The 17,031-nt window shown below is 45.3% G+C and overlaps 1 long non-coding RNA gene across 1 annotated transcript; it reads left to right on the forward strand.

Moving 5' to 3' along the window:
* The first annotated feature begins 765 nt into the window (after positions 1–765).
* On the forward strand, positions 766–14,336 carry LOC146753171 (uncharacterized). Its single transcript, XR_014940155.1, has 4 exons — positions 766–1,631; positions 1,944–2,077; positions 3,068–3,227; positions 13,433–14,336. It is a non-coding gene; the product is annotated as an uncharacterized LOC146753171 (long non-coding RNA).
* Positions 14,337–17,031: the final 2,695 nt, after the last annotated feature.

A 17,031-nucleotide genomic window follows, 5' to 3' on the forward strand; every position in this document is an offset into this window, starting at 1 on the left:
ACATTTGTATGACTTGGTATGGTACTCAGCTATTCAGTGCCATGAGGAGCTATTAGCTTTGGGAAGAGTTCTAGTATATACATTTCTGTAAGAAGAGAGGTTTGTTGCAAACATTCATAGGAAAAACCAACCTTCTTTACTTGAATGCGGTCAGAGAAAGTTTATAATCAGGAAAGAAACCTGGCCTGTCATGGGTCAGCAAGGACCAAAAGCTAGGAACCCAGATTATTTATATTACCAGTGTCTTAAAATAATTTAAACTTCAGTCAGTTTTCAAAGCTTCCAAAAACATTAATCCACAACAATGTAGAACTCAGAGATCTCCAGCTTTCATTTCCACAGCCTGTGCCACTCAGGCTGAGCTGGGTGCAGAGAGGCCAGGGTGTGAGCAGGATGGATAAATGCTGCCCTTATCCACGCATCAGATCCTGCATGTAGAAATCCTTTGTATTCGTTATTCATGAATGCAATATGGCATGAGGATCCATGATCTTTATGGACAATGAATTCTGAACTCCCTGGGAGAGGAGAATATTTGCCTGTAGAAACCCGAGTCCAAGAACTGAACGTGCCCAGCTGGGGAAAGCACACACAGAAATAGTCTCTTGTTTCTGGCTGCTGCTCATACAGGCAGATCGCTTATTTACCTCATCTAAATATTTGACCTTTATGCTTTTTGGAAATTGTATTTTTTTTCTTTTTCTTCTTAAATTATGTGGAAGGAGCACCTCCTTTCAGAGCTCTGATGGACTTCTCTATAAATAGCCCCTCACATCCCAGAACTTCACAATGAAACCTTCAGCAAAGTCAGCATCCTGAGGACTTTTTAAGCCTGAGATGGGAACCACGTGGAGTTTAATCATTAATCACCAGCCTTTAATTAACAGCTCTGGGCTTTGAACAAAAGGTGCTTGCTGCAAGGCTGCTGAGGGGCCCTGAGCTCTTCTGTGCGCTTTCATTTGAGGGACCCAGTGGCATTCCTAAAGGGGGCTGTTGGAGTAACCTTCTCCTTGTGGGAAGGGGTCACGCTTCCCAAGAAGAGCAGATGTTTGTGGCCCAATCTCCATTTTCACAACTGCCCTGCTGGCAGGCTGGAGCTCTGAGATGGCTCAGTGCAGGGATGCTACCAGTTCCCTAAGCCCTACTTTGCTCTGGAAAGGACTTGAGCATCTCCAGAGCCTTGTTGCCTCCATCAGGTGAGGTGGGCTTTAACCAAAGGAAAGAGGAAAGTTGCTCCAGGCTTGGAAAATTTTATAGGGGAGTGTTCAAAATTGAGCACTTGGGAGAGAAAGAAAACATTGCTATAAAAGTTGACTCAGCCAATATTTTCTACATTCTTGCTGCTGTGATTGAAGATATTTGTTTTTAATATAGGTTTCTCCCATTTGTAGTCTGGCTTTCCTGTAGTAAAAACTAAAGGGCAGATCCTCAGCTGATATAAATTGGCTCCACTGAAGTTAATGGAGCCATGCTGGTTTGTACCAGCTGAGGGATCTGGCTTGTGCTGCAGTGCTCCATACCCCCATTATCCTGCCATGATTACGATACTAATTCAGTAAAATGGCTTCGCAGTGTAATAAAACCAACCCAGAGCATGGAAGATGAAAGGACTCCCTTCTCCATTTGACCTGGTATTTTTCAACAGAATGTTTTCCCTTATTTTCTCTTTTGTTAGGAAATGCTCTAAACTTTTTTCTTGCTTTCTTGCTTTTTGGCTTCAGCACGAAGGCTGTGTGTGTGCAGAAAGCATGTGGCACATGCAGTGGTGTGGGGGGTCAGGGCACAGTGAGCCTCGTGCAAGGGAATGAATTGGTTCTTCAAAGGGCAGGGCTGATCCTGCAGAGCAGCTAAAGCCCTGAGCTAACCTTGACTCCTGAAAAATGGGAGTTATCATACTCCAGGGCAGAGCATTGATCATTTTATTCATTCTCTGCCCTGTGTAGTTTTTCTTGATCTGCCTGTGGTGGAAGACGCAGCCCAAGAAGCTCAATAAAGCTGCATCCACTTCTGTCACAGGGGAAAAAGACATGTTGGTGGCTTTCCTCCTTGTGATCAGCTCTTCAGCCATAGCAGAAAGGTGAGCAGTGGGGAGCAGGACGAGCTGTGCTATCTGGTTGCTTGGAGCTGTTGAAAACCGAAGGGAATAAAGAGACACAGAGATCTGAATAAAGGCAGACAGATGCATGGCTGGATCCCTAGGATGAAATGTTTTGTTTGCCACAGCGCAGCTGAACTGCACAGAGGTTTTGTTCTGAACCAGGAGGGAGTTTCACAGGGATGTTGCTAAATGGAGGCAGTAAATTTAACTTTAAAGGGCCGTGAATGGAGGCTTTTGGCTAAAAGCTGAAGTGCTGTTACTTTTTACTGGGCCTGTTTAACTCCACTTGGAACAGGACAGTGTGTTTGACTTATAAGGCTCCTGGAAGGCTTGGCCTGTGGGTCCTGCTCCTGGCAGAGTAGCAACGAGCCATAAAGGTGAGTGTGTGCCAGCCTGGCCCTTCTGTGCTAAAGGAAATACAAACAGATCTCACCTGTGGCTTAGGGAGAGCTGTGGGTGTAAGTGCTGGGAGCAGGGCTGTGCCATGGCAGCACAGTTTTAACTGTCAGAATAGCTAAAGGGTTCAAAGGCAGTCAAAATGTCCAATGTCCAGAATTGGCAGGTTTGCTTGAATCCTGCTCCCAGACCTGTGCTAATCCTCTAATATCATTGTAATAATCCTGATTCAAAGAAGGGTTTTCTTACCAGCTCATCATTTCAAAACAGTCTGAGCCTTCTTGTAGTATTACCCAATTTAAAACTGTTTAAACCTTCTGCTTCTTTTAGGGAAAAACATGCGTTTTGCACCAAAGTCTGCTCAGAAGCAGCAAAACCTCTCATGCTCATATCTACTAGTGTCTCGTTGCAAGCAATTTTAAAACATGCCCTGTGTTTGGATTGTGTTTGAGACTCGGTTATTTGTTGTGGGTTTAGCAGACTGCAATCACCCACTTAAGGTGGAACTTGGCCACCTTCATTCCTTTCCTCCCAATGCTAAGGAAGCATCCAAAATTCTTGTATTTGGCACAGGTTGGCAGTGGATGCTGTCCCAGACTGAGAGGACCATTCCTCATGTTGTGTGGTTGTGGTCTGAGTGTCTTGGCAGTGGGAAGCTCTGTTTACCAAGAAAGATGGACCCAAGCTGCCTGGCTGAGGGGACAGGAGCATGCACACAGGCCTTACCTGTGGGGTAAGTGCACCCTTTTTTTGCATTAATTGGAGAAAAGAATTAATGATCTGGAAAGCTCTGCAGAACACAGGTGTCTGTGTCCTTAACCAAGCATTGGTGGCCAAGTGATGGCTGTGCAGAGCCCAGGGAGCCTCTGTGCCCCCAGTGATTGAGCACTGTTCCTGAGAAGGGGAGGCAGAGCTGGAGCAGTGGGTGCGGGCAGCCATCACTAGACCTAATCAGGCAAGGAAAAGCTTTGGAGCATATGGACCCCAATGTGTGGTCCAAGTGCAACAGCTTGGTGAGTGTCCTGCAGGGAGACTTTTACTAGTGCTGCAACAATAATTCATCACTGCCTGAAGGCTTGATGGGTCTGGTACTCCTTGTCTAAATTGACCTCGGCTGGAGACCTGCGTTTCAGTCCAGCTTAGTCACAAAGGACTTGGTCTGTACCTGGGCCTTAAAGAGGATATTTATCAGAAAAATCATATGATTAATGGAACTGAGTGATGTTCGCTTGAGAGTGGATGGGAATTGAATTAACAGAGTAGGGATTTTGGCAGGTGTGAAGTGCTGAGACCGATGATGTCTGGGGGACAGAGCACCCCAAGCCCCACTGTTGTGCAGCCATAGGCTGGGAGCTCAGGGTGGGGGGCTGAGAGAAAAACAGTGCCAGAGTCTGGGCTTGTATGTGGGTAACACATGGTGTGCAGCTTGTTAAGCCCTCACACCACAGTGCCCAAATTGCCATTGCTGCCAGCCCTCTCAGAAAGGGCAAGGATAAAAAGGAAGCTGATACCCCCAAGTAAATGGTGATGGAGGGGGAAGAACAAGTGAAGAAATAATCAGAAAACTCCCAAAGCTTACTTTCTTGCCTGCTTCTTTTTCCCCACTCTTCTTTCTTTTTCCCTCCATGTCAACACCAAACAAGACAGGACTAAAATTAATGGGGAAAGCAGCAATTAGCAAATTAGGTTAGCGGTGTGTTGCAGTGTGCCATGGCTGCCAGGTGTGAGGGGCTCTGGCAGTATATTTATTAATGGCTGTCAGAAAAGTGACACTTTGATGAATGAAGCTGGGTAATTGGCATCCTCCGACAGCGAGCACTGAGAGGCCTCAACATGCTAAACTGCAAAATCAAACCTTTTTTAACCCCCATACAAAAATACAACAACAGAAATCGCTGCAAGAGGAGTGTGTTTTTCCATCAGGGGCTGGAATTCATGTTCTCCCCTAAATACCTCCTTTCTGTAACTTGCTGGGAGGAGTTGTCAGCATGGAAGGTTTTCCCTTTCCTTCAAATATGGGCCTCAAGAGTTTATAAATGCAGGCAGCTTAAAAGTATGTTTTGTTTTGGGTATATATGGCAACCCTATTAAAGGCAAGGGTCCTGTGCTCGTGCTTTTTGGCCTTTGCCCTTTAAACATGATGGTATCAGTAATCTACAGACTGAGATGGTGTGTGAGGTATCATTTTCTCTTGACTGGTGGTCAGCACTTCTCCTCATTAGTGCCACTGATGTGTGATGTCCAGGAGCCCACGCTGCCTACAGGAAGAGAGAAAATGCAACAATATGTAAGGTTAAATGTGTCTGATGAAACTTCACCTGCAGCACTGTTGCATACTGAAGTTTCCACTCTTGATAACCTCAGCTGTACTGAAGTTTCCACTCTTGATAACCTCAGCTGTGGGCATCTCCCTTCTGATGAATGTGTGTGTGCTGTGGGACATCAGCTGCCATGCTCCCAAGTGAGCGTGGCTATATGGTATAATGGCAGGGTGCATTGCTGGTCACTTGGTGAATGGGAATTCAGAATTACTGGCCAACGAGATGTGAGTTTAGAAGTTCTCTTCAGGAAAAAAAGACCACAACAGAACTGTACTGAAGTTGTTGAGGAGATCAGCCCAGCTGCTGGGATAGCATCTGGATTAAAGATTGCTCTGCGAAATGCTGCACTATGTGAAATATTTCTTCCAAGTTTTCAGGCTTTGCATTGCACGCCGGAGGTAAGTTCTGTGCACTGCTTTGATAGCTCAGCACGGGGTTGCTCAAATCCCCCAATTCCATAGAGAAATTGAATACCTTTCTACAAAATCTTGGTTCTGGGTTTGGCCAGCTAAAAGGACTGTGTAAGTTTTGATTAAAAACATGAGAATCAATGTAAGTCATATCCCAGGCATTCATCTGGTCTTCTAGTTTGAAATGAAGCTGAGTGATCTGTGTGGAGTTACTTGCCAGGATCTGTGGGCTTGTTAAGTTTGAATTGGCTCTTGTAGCAGATCTGAAATTATTCTCTTATGCTTTAATAATTGTATTTAGTTTCCTAATTTGGCCGCTGAGTTTATCAGAAGATAATTGAACTTTTAAAAACATAATCTGATTGGGCTGTAGGAAATACTTTAAAATAAACTTCTTCTGAGACTTTGATCTGTTTTCACGCCCTCTCTCACGAAAGCAGCCTGTCTGCAGGGCTCCAACCTGCTGAGGTGCGTGTTCCTAAACCAGGCAGTTCTTGAGCAGAACCGGGTTGCTCCCTGTATGCAAAGGAAGCCAGCAGCTCCCTGCCAAGACAAACTGGCTGCATGGACTGCTCCTGGGTGCAGCCACCTGCCTGCATGCTCTGCCTGGGTGCAAAAATCCCCTTGTAAATGATTCCAGGGAGCAAGAGAAATGGCTCTCAAGTCACTTCAGTTTTTTGATACAACTAAAATTGTTACTTAAAGGTCAGAGTATTGTTTTCTTGTGCACTGAGAAGGGGATCAGTTGCCTTGCATGGAGCTGTGGGCTCAGTTCTCCTGGGCAGTTTGGGTTCCTTGCGAGCTGTGGTTTCAAGTGATGTGAGCTTTCCTGCCTTCTGCTGTTGGCTTCCGTCGAACAGGCATGTTTTCCCTTTTTGGTGAGACTTAACCCAATTCCTGAAGTTCTTATAAGCAGTTCCTGAGTTTTGGGGGTAATGGAGTGTGGTTCTCCAGTTTCAGTGATAGCATGTAGAAGTTTATGGGCCCACTGCAGGCCTGTAAACTCAGGTTTTCCAGGTCCTACATTAGCACATTAACTACTGGGCTGTTTTTCCTGCTCACCTACCTGACTTCCTTCCTGTTTTAAAAAGGATTTGCTGTTTTTCATGTTCTCCATTTTATGAATTTGCAAAGACTTCTGTCATTGTATAAGCATGCACCAAACAGTTTATTTTCACTTACTTCAGTGCTTATGGTTTATATTTACTTCCCATTGACTTGCTCAGGACTCAGCCCAGGGAAGACCTCTGACTTTCCTCTTGGTCTATGACATGGCTGGGAGGCTCCCAGCCCAGCAAGCAATCACTGCACCAAAGCTCAAGGAGTAAGCAAATATAAATGATTGTCCAGGCTGAGCTTGTCTTGGTTTTTAAAGGGGAAACACTGCTTGAAGTTCCCTCTGTGAGTGCCAGGAGGGTGAAATCACCCACTGTTCACTGTGGCTCTGCTGCACAAATGGTCTCTAGGCACCTGCAGTGCTGCCCCTCACAGCTCTGTCCATCCCCTCCATATAGACACGAAGGTTTGTCCATGACTTGTTCCACCTGCACAAGCTATTTTCTGATTCCTTGTCACTGTCAGCTCAGTAGCGCTGTCATTTTCCAGATACGTGGTGTGTAATTAATGAGAATGTCATTTCCAGATTGTTTCAAAAACTAGATTGAGCATCTGAGAAATTATTTCACTCAGTGCCTTAAGATAGCTCGTTCATTCAGAAAGCTATCTTGGCTGCTTGATTTGAGGGGAGTTGTGGAGGGAAGCAGCTGTGCTTATATTATTAAGGACTGCCAGCTTTGAACCCTTCATGCAGATGCAAAGCATGGGTTCACGTGCTGCCAACCAGGCAGCTGGGTGACAGGGCAGGGGAGGGATGTGCCCAAATTGCATCAGCCCTGGCCATGACAGCCTCATGTCTGTGTGTTGTGAGGATGGTCTCCTTGTGGTGGTCTCTGGGAACAGCAGCTGCATGCTGCAGGGCTGGAGGGATAGGAGGACACATTGTAAATTGGCTTTGTCCACTCGCTGCCCCTGGGGCTCACCAGGCTGGGCAGAGATGTTGGCCAGGATATAAGTATTTTATTAGATCTATTATTTCTTTCATGGGGGCAATAAGTCTGCTTTACGTGAGACCTCGAGTGACTCTGTATGGAGCACAGAGATTGGTTTTAGCCACCTTTGCTCCCCAGGACATTGCTGTCCAAAGCACTGGAAGACTGTGCCCAGGTGCAGGCTCCAGTGATGCATGGCATATAGCCATGGCAAGGGCATCTCCCTTGGGTTCTTACTAAGAGCTGTGTTTGGGGCTCATTTAGGGTTATTCTCTGCCATTTTTCTCCTGAGCAAACATCTCCAACTGTCTCCACTGAGGCTTATATTGCTCTAAACTTTAATTTTATTTTGCTGTTTGTAAAATGAGGGGTGAAGGGAAGGACTTTGTCAGCAAATGCTTCTTTGCCTCCTTCCTGCCTCAGTGGGTTAAAGCAGCATTCCCCCAGCTGATAATGCCTTCAGGCATTCCAGCAATGCTTTGCTATGAGCTCTGCAATGCCCCTCATGTCCTACAGGCTGGCCAAGGCTTTGCCTCCGTGTGCTGGGGTGGGTTTGTGTTTCTACGTTTTATATGTTTAATTTTTATATATTTGAAAGTAATTATTGGAAAACAATGAAGTGGTTGCTTCCATCAATTTTCTGCGGTTATTTTATTCCCAATAATCTTCAGGTGCCTCTTGAATGGATGAGATTTGCACAGAGCTAAGCGTGTGCATGTGTCCGTGTTTTCTGTGATGTACGGAGCTCTGGTGCTGCAGCTGCCATTAGTGTTAATGGGCTAAAAACCCCCACATCAAGCTGAGAATACACTCCTGCTAATTGTGTACCAGCAGTCCCCTGAGACCTCTGTGAGAATGATGCATCCGAGGATAGGCGCTTCCAATGGTAGGTTGCTTTGGGATAAATAAATAAGGGGCTAAAGTTAGACGCTGGGTCAGTGCCAGCATTATAACACAGGGAAATCGGCTAACAGCCATGCCAACCTTTATCCTCTTGGTCCTGGCCTGGTCCACTGCTGCACGGTACCATCTTCTGAGCCATACATCACTACTCAGCCTCACCTTGATGTATGATGCCCATAGATCCTTATAGCGGGAGTGCACTCTGATGTATTGCGCCAATACATCATGGACAGGGATCGCCCAGGTGATGTATTAGTGCCCTGAGAATGTATTACTCAAACGCTGGTATTGTTCAGGGATAAAGCCAAGCCAAGGAGTGGATTCAATTTAATTACAGCGCAGATGATAGTCCAGAGCCAGCAGCACTTTGATGCTGAGATGCTGGCACCCTGTGGAAATATGAGTTGCGACTCTGGTGCTGTTGAGTCACATCGCAGTGTGCCATGAGAGGAGGTGCCGTATTTTAAGGGAATGGTCATTTTTCAGAGAAATATAGGAGGACCATTTCAAGAACTCCATGGAGAGCAATGTGGCTGTGTGTAAGAACTCCTGAGCAGCAGAGGAGGGATGTGGTGGTGCAGGTGAGACACGGGGACCTTTCTGGAAGGCTCTGAATCCAACCTGCTTGCAAATATTTCTGTTGTTTTTGGCAGAATGACATGATGAGAAATTTGGAGAGATGATTCTGTAGTTTCCTTGGATTGTCTTATATAGATGCCATAAAAAAAACACCTGGAGAAAAAACACTCAGGCCATTAAAAGCAGCCCTGATTATTAAGGGTGGGAAAACCACCTAATGATGCAGTCAAAAAAAGATGGAGAGCCAGGAGGAGCAAGATGGCAGCAGTATTTGGCTCATGTTCATCGTTCTATATCTATAAATGAGTGCATTTTCTAACAAAGGTAAATACAGTTTTGCAGATGAGACGCTTTCAGCACAAACAGATGAAGTGACTTGTGCAAGGTCACATAGTGAGCTGGTGGCAGGGCCTGGAAGAGAATCCAACTGATCTGACTCAGTTCTCCTCCGACATCCCTAATTTTGGATGCAGAATGGAGAAGGCTTAGTCTGCTGCACAGGAACAGTGGATGCTCCCAAGAAAGTGAGTTCCTTGCAGAGCTCCTCAGTTGTCCTTCCCTGCCATAGCCATACCTGCAGGTAAAGCAGCACAAATAGTTTTCTGTTAGTTGGCTGCTTAAAATACAAGAGAGAGGCAGTATTATTCAGGAATTCATACTCCTTCTTGCAGCTCCTGAGCTTTCTGAATTTGGAGAAGAGCATGTGGTGATTCTGAGTGTGTTCACAGAATCACAGAATGGGCTGGGGTTGAAAAGGCCCAAAATGCTCATCTAGTTTTAACCCCCCTGCTATGTGCAGGGTCGCCAAGCACCAGACCAGGCTGCCCAGAGCCACATCCAGCCTGGCCTTGATTGCCACAACCTCCTTGGGTTCCTTCAGGGCTCATCCTTATCGTGCTCCAGGACACACACCAATGTCCCTATCTATGTGTGACCTAGGAAGCTGTTGATTCCTTCTCTGTTGTGTGGCCTCCTCCTGTGACTGGTTCATCACCACTTGTCAGCAGAGCCCGTGGTTCACAGTCATCCCTATCGCCCTGTGATAACCATAGTAAACATTTCTATAAACAGAATTTTCTCCTGTCCAAGTCATCTTGCTTACTCAGCTGTTTTATTTTTAATAGAAAGGCATGTTGATGCTAAGCAGATTTGTTTTTCTTCTTCAAATCTCTATTAAACATAAAAAGATGCTGTGTCTGAATAAAAAGAAAAGGTGCCCATTAGATATTTTTAAAGCTTCCAAAAATAGTCTCAAGTCTGCGACAAAGATTATTGAGTGGGAATATTGCAGACAGTGGTTCTGCAATGGAGACAGTCATGGCTCCATGCGCTTTTGGCTGGGAGCTACAAGGAGGGAGACTCGTAGGACAAAGACCTCAAAAGGAATGAGTTTACTGAGGGGCTGCTCTTTAGATGGTGAAACCACAGCACTGCACAAGTAGTTCTGCTGGTGATCTCATGTCTCTTTTCCCTTCTGGGTTTGCAACTGCCCTTTGAGGCTGGCATCTCATTGCTGGAATTCAGTCTTTGCTGGAGACCTGCAGCCCCACTGCGAGAAGCACCGCTGTGCAGTACAGGGGTGACAAGGGAAGGCAGTGAGTTCTCTGTCTGGAATTTCTGAGTATAAAGGCAGAAGGAAAATGGACTGCTGATTTTTGCCTTGTAAGCACAATTGATGTTTGACTTGAAAAAAAGTATAACTTGGGTTATTGTTTCTGCCGCTGCACCCTCGGGTCAGAGCACTGCCATATAAGCAGTTGGTTCAGAGCAAGAGGGGAGGCAGAAACTTGGAGGGGAAAGAAGCACATGGGAGTGGAGCTGTCCCAGCAGGGTTCCCAATGCTTTCTTTCTCTCCCATCGTGAAGGCTTTTGTTTCCTTACTTGTGGCAAATGCCAAATCTACCGCTTGTACTTTAATGCCTGGTGAGAGGGGAGAGGTCTCCAGAGAAACCATGAAAATGGGGAAAGATAAACTGGTGATTATTGAAATGACAAAATATTGCATTGGTGAATGCTGAATGGCTTATATGGAGAAGAGAGCGTTGCAGAATGGAGGGAGCTCTTCTATTGTTTGCACTTAGGAAAAAAAAATAAAGGGATAGTAAATATTCGCCTGCATTGATCACACAGTGAGTAGTTTGCTGTGCCAAAGCAGCCTGCATCAGTGCTCAGGGTTAGTGCTTATTGCAGGTGAACTGCCCATGCAAATGGTGGGTAGTTTGGAGGAGCACAGGTAGTTTTCATCCTGTATGGGCAGACACGAAGGTTGGTTCTGGTGGGCTTTGTTGGCCCTCAAAGCAGAAAAGGAACAAAATGGGACTGAGCAGTGAATAAGGATTTGAGGCTCAGTTCTTATTTCTCCTGTAAATACCCTGTATCCCCTCAATAAAACTGATTTATGGCTTTTAGCCATGGTTCCTCACCTGTAAAATTGGGAAAAATACTTCCTTTGTGCCCCATTTATTTACATGGTCATCTCTTCCTATCTAACACTGCGCTTGGTGCAGCGGGGCCTCGTTCCTTTCTCAGCACTCCATGCGGAATTTATATTGCAGCAATCCTTGTAACTATCAGCAAAAGAAAATTACTGCAGACAGGCCTGAGGTGCCGGTGCTTCAGCTCTGCTCTGATAGTGCTGCTGGCTGTGGTTTGGTGGCTGTCCCCTGCCCGTGGCTCTCAGCGTGTACCCACAGCTGTCAGTGTGAATGACAGATTAACAAATGCACAGTGGCTTTGTTCCTCACTGTGCTGCCCCAGTGCCACGCTGGGTCTGCAGTGCAGAGGGATGCATGGCATTGTCTCACCCACTAACACTCTGTCTGGTAACTGGCAAAAGCAATGCTTTTCACCCGTTGCAATGGGTGTGCTGTAGAAAATGAAGACCGTAGGGATGTGAGGGTCTTGTTTAATTTGTTTTATTTCTTAATCCAAGAGTAAGAGAATGCAAAACTTCCAAGCTGAAAGGCTTTGTGCTCTGCTTGCTCCAGGAGATATTAGTGAGGGATCAGCTGGGTTCACCAGTCTCCACAAGGTACCTTTGTTTATGGATGAGGCCGTGCAGTTGGGGATCAGAGGTTGTGCATAGCTGCTGTAGAGCACGCTGGGCTGCAAAAAGTCGGGCACCAGAGATTAATTTCTTGGTTTCTTAGAGCCAAGGTTTAATAGCAGACCTGGGGAGGACAGTGATTGAGCTCACAACCAGCAGAATCTATAGTTCAGGTCAAGTGAAAGGAAGGAGCTAAGGGACTCAGCATGCTGCTTGCAGGAGGAATTCTAATGGCTTCATGGTATGGGGTCTGCACAAGGCATACAGGAGCTAGTGCCCGGGCTGCACCATGAAGCCTGCACAGCCCCGACCCCCTGCTCACTGCCCTGCTCACAGCTGGGCATGGAAAGAATAAATCTGGAAGGGAACAAGAGAAAACAGAAAACGCTGGCAGTTTTTCAGTAGGGAGAATGGTGTGTTTGAGCTGCAGTGGAGAGGGACAGCTTTTGGTTCTAACTTTTTGAGTTGCATACTTCAACAAACAGTGTAAATTTGGCAGGATGAAGGCTGGGTGACCTATTCTGGCTGGATCGAGGACTGATTCTGAAGCTGGGATTTAACTCAGCTCTGACATTTCATGCTGCTATTCCATTCCACTTCAGTTTCAAAGTTTTCAGACTTTTTTTTTTTTTAAAGATGTGCCCTTTATGTAACTCATTTAATTGTGTCTAACTACACGGTGATTTTTTTCCCCTCCCTACCTTCACAAATGCGATTGGATATACATGTAGATCTTAACTTATAGCATATATTACAGTAGGGGCAAGAGAATCTGCCTTGAGCTTTCATATTTATCCTGAATAAGGCTGTACCAACTGGTTCTGCCTTAAATTCTCTACCTCAGAGTCTCCTGGTGTTCTGTTTTCTCAGGAAGGAAACAGGTTGCACTGAACGCAAACTGCGCGGCATGGATTTACTGGTTAGACACAGATGGGATTCCTCTATCAAAGTACTCTTGTGTTGTCTGCATTCATTACACTCACTAGAAAAGCTATTGACATGACAGCATTCTCCTGTTAGGTTTTTTCCTGCTCTTTTAGAAGTGCCTGTTGGGTTGCAGTGGCCTGAAAATGCAGTGACCAAGATTAGAGGTTTGGACCTTGAGAGCCACAGGAGAGGAGCTTTCAATGTCTCCTGTATTTGTTATGATCAATTCATAGTGACTTGAGTCTGCAAATGAAGACGTTCTTATGAAATGTTTTTGATTTTATGCATTTTGATTCTGGTATTAAGTAGTGTGAGAAAAGCAAATCAGTCTTTTTGTTTGGCTGCTGGTTTAACGTCCAGTTCACATTAGCAGGATGCAAGGAATCTGGATGCTTGTTTGGAAGCCACTTATGAGATGTTCGATTTCCTTCTATGGAAGGAAATACTGGAGAAGACTTCTAATCTTATGATTCAAAGCATGAATCAGTCCCCAGATTGGATCTGTGCCTCCAGCAGTAAAAGGGGCAGATTGTCACAGGGTTGCTGCTTTGTTCTTCTCTGGAGCACCCTGTACAGCTGCTATCAAAGGCAGAAGAGCAGCATCAGTGGAACCTGCTCTGCTCAATGCAAGCTCTGAGTCTGGTGATTTTCAGCAGCATGTCATCTTAAATATATATATTTTTTCTTTTCTCTTTCTTTATTAGTTTCATGTTCCAGCTGACTTCCTCCAAGAGAGGAACATGCTTTCCCATCAGAACTACGTGAAACACCTGAGTTCATTGGGACTGGAAGAAAACTGTCTCAGAGACAAAGATACACAGCTTCCCTGGATTGCTGGCTACGTGCCTGATCTGAGGTCTGTGGTCATTTACTTTGCAATGGATTTTTCACTTTTCATTTGCCTTGTATAGGTATCACCAAATGGTTTATGCTTTCTGCTTTGCACTGTCTTTTTGGGGGGAAAAACTACACAACAGCTCTGCACACTCCTTGTGCTGATAATCCCTGATGTGGCTGAACTGAAACAACACCCAGCCTGTGCCACTTAACTGCTGCTGGACAGGACAATGCAGTGATGGTGGTATTTGAGGGAATGATATTCTATCACAAAGGGAATTTGTTACAACCATAATTTTACCAACACAAACGCAGAGAACAGCACTGATCTGAAAAGCCAGAGCCCTGCCTGTGAGTGAGCACAATCTGCAGATGGAGAGAAGCAACTTTCTGATTTCACTGCTAAACTTCCCCTCCTCAAACCAAAACAGTTTAATCAGTCAGATTCCTGTTTAATGAGTTGCACTGCTGCCTCTAACCAGGAACGTATCTTAGATGATGGAAATAATGGTTTCAGTAAGACTTACTGTGATCTCATTACCCCATAGATGGCCTGTGTACATTCTTCCCCTGCCTCTACCACTCACCTTCACAAGCAGGACCCCAAGTCTGAGACTGAACCCCTCTGGCTGTGTGAGCTGCCACATGAAGGTGCTTTCCTGCACACTGTCCTCTAGTTGCTGCCATCGAGCAGTTGGTAAAGTCTGCAGCTTGCGGACAACTTTTCTTGCCAACCATGCATTACAGAGGGCTAATTGTAAAAGTGGTGCACCTGCTGGCTCCCTTGGTGGCTAGAGCCAACAGGAAAAAAAAAAAAAAAAAAAAAAAAAAAAAAAAAAAAGTAATAGTAATTTATTAATGATCAAGTCACAAATAGTAATGAAAACAATAGGAGCATCTGAAGGAAGCGCTGCCGGGGGCAGAGGTGCAGGTGCTCTGTGCCCTGAGCAGGCTTGTCAGCATTTTTATAAAGCTACTTTACAACCCTTATTAATTTCCTACTGCTTTCTGTGTACCCCCTGCCCCTTTGCAAATGTTTTGCCTGCACGACAGGCTCAGCATTTCTTGTTGTAGGTGATAAAATAGCTGTCACCCTGTGGAGGGAGAAAGGAGGCAAATAAAATAAAATAAAATAAAATAAAATAAAATAAAATAAAATAAAATAAAACAAAATAAAATAAAATAAAATAAAATAAAATAAAAATGTTAGGTCCAGGGAAACAAAGCAGAGGAAGCAAAGCATTTCAGAGCAAACAAATGACTTCTAAGGGAGACGCTGAGTCGGCACAGGGAGAGCGATGATGGGAGCTGAGCTGAGGAATGGGGAAAGATTGGGGATAGCAAGAGCTGGAGGGCGAGGGTGGCTCTGCTGAAAGTGAGGCAGGGCTTTGTGCATGGCCCTGGGTTTCAAAGGTGACTGTATGTACAGCCAGCGCCATCCATGAGGAGTTTGGGATCTGAAAATCCCAGCCGTAGTCTGAATAACTGCACTGCATTGGCAAGGTGAGAATTTGTTTAAGTAAGGAGAACAGAAGGCATATGAGCAACACCAGTTCAGGTGACATCCCCATACCAGGGTGTCTTAAGTAGACATGGTAGAGATTAAGTAGACATTAAGTAAAGATGGTCGTGCTGTATCTCAAAATACAGTTTCTATATCCATATCAGAAGCCATGCTAGAGCTGATAGAAGGCAGATAGAGCAGACACCAACCAGCCCAGTGTTGTTCTTTGAGCCGTAGGTAGGGTCTGCAGTGCTCCTTAGGGGTACATCTGCTAATGTAATATAGCAGTTTAATTCAGCTTGCAACAAAATAAAGCTGAACTAAGTGGAAAACTCTAGAGCTGCGATGGCTTAATTGCTCATACATGAGCCTTTACTATGCAATTTGGAAACTTTAGGCCGTGGGAACTTGCTTCTGTGTTCTTGAGCCCATGAACTGCCTTAGTCTGTGGGTCTAACAACAATCAGCTCATAAAATGCTGTGAGTGCAGATTTCAGAGGTCAGCCTGAGTCCGTACCCAATCCATGTGGCTCCTGTGCCCTGCATTCGGCGCTCCAACGAGGTCAGTGAGCTGTCGAGCACACAGTCAATGCTCTTTAAGCTACTGTGAATCTACCCCTGCTTTCTCTTTTCCCTTTTCTCATTCTCTCCTTGCTCTCACACACCCCCAAATCACAAACCCTGACACCAATGCCAGAAGCCTCTGAGGCTGTCGTAAGCCTGCAGTTATCTGCATTAGGAACAAAGCTGCCATTTTTAAAGCTTTTATACTTTTTATTCTTAACTCCACAGGACCCAGGAATCTTTTCCTGAAGTTAATGTGAATTCAGGGGGTGTGTGTTTTAAGAACTGAGCTGGGTCCTGTAAAAGAGGTAAGAACCAGCAGTTGGCAATGCTAATTATTGCCCGGTGATTTGAGGGGACCTGCACAGCGTGCTAACGTGCCTATGATGACACAGCATGATACATGGGGAAAGGTGAAGGCAAGGCTCGTATATCCCCATAACATTGAAGGCATATTTCCCTCTCTAATAACTTACAGTCACCATTTGCTGTCTGCAAAATTAACCTCTCATCTCCTCCAGCCTGCTGATCTGGTGCATAGATATAGGATTTTAAGCTTCTCTATTGAAAAATGTCCCTGCAAAGCTGTCCATCAGAACTCCTGCTGCTTTCCAGAGAGTATTATTAATAAGTTCTTCCTATCAGAAATGGGACCCTTTTAGAGCTCAGATAAGGTTTTTTTCCCTGTTAACCAGCTGGGCTGCTTGGCTGTGGACAAATGCCATGATGAATGACGGGTCAAGGATGGAGCAGGCTGATTTCTCTCCGAGCCTGACCTTGTCTCTGGTGTGACATCTGAAATGACAGGTGCATTAAAAAGTTATTTATGTAGGGGAGCTGCGATGCATTGTACCCTTTGCAAGGTAGCACCCAGTTTTGCAAGAGTATTAGAATAAAGGCTGCCTCTGTGTCTGCTGCCTCTTGTACTGCTGGCTTTCTGTAAGCAGCTGCTGTGAAAGCAAGAGGAGAAGCACGGAGCGTTTTTTAGTGCACAGAGGATGCTCTGGAAACTGAAAGGCAAAAAAGGGAGCAGGGTCTGAGAGCAGCAGCAGCAGACAGCTTCCCAGCAAATCACCTGCGTGTCTGCAGATTACTTGCCTGGAACAGCAGTAATCAGCTCTGGAAATGCACCTGAAGGGTTCTGGGCTGTTGAAGGGCCAATGTTGTGGACAAAATGCAGCACTGAGGATTAAATGATTTCTACTGTTCAGCTCTTTATGGCCTCAGTGCACTTGTAAGACTTTCTCTGTTGAATCTCAGACTCTTTGTGAGTAGTTGTGCTGTGGCTCCCTTCTATCTTTACTGTTGCTGAAATTAAAGGGACACTTCTGGCTTTGTCCTTCTTCCTGTAGGACACATAAGTGGAACTGTAACCATCCTGTGAACAGTCACTTCATT

Source organism: Coturnix japonica, unplaced genomic scaffold, assembly GCF_054131305.1.
Source record: "Coturnix japonica strain WE unplaced genomic scaffold, WE-NBRP24 Scf039, whole genome shotgun sequence".
Taxonomy (NCBI): Eukaryota; Metazoa; Chordata; class Aves; order Galliformes; family Phasianidae; genus Coturnix; species Coturnix japonica.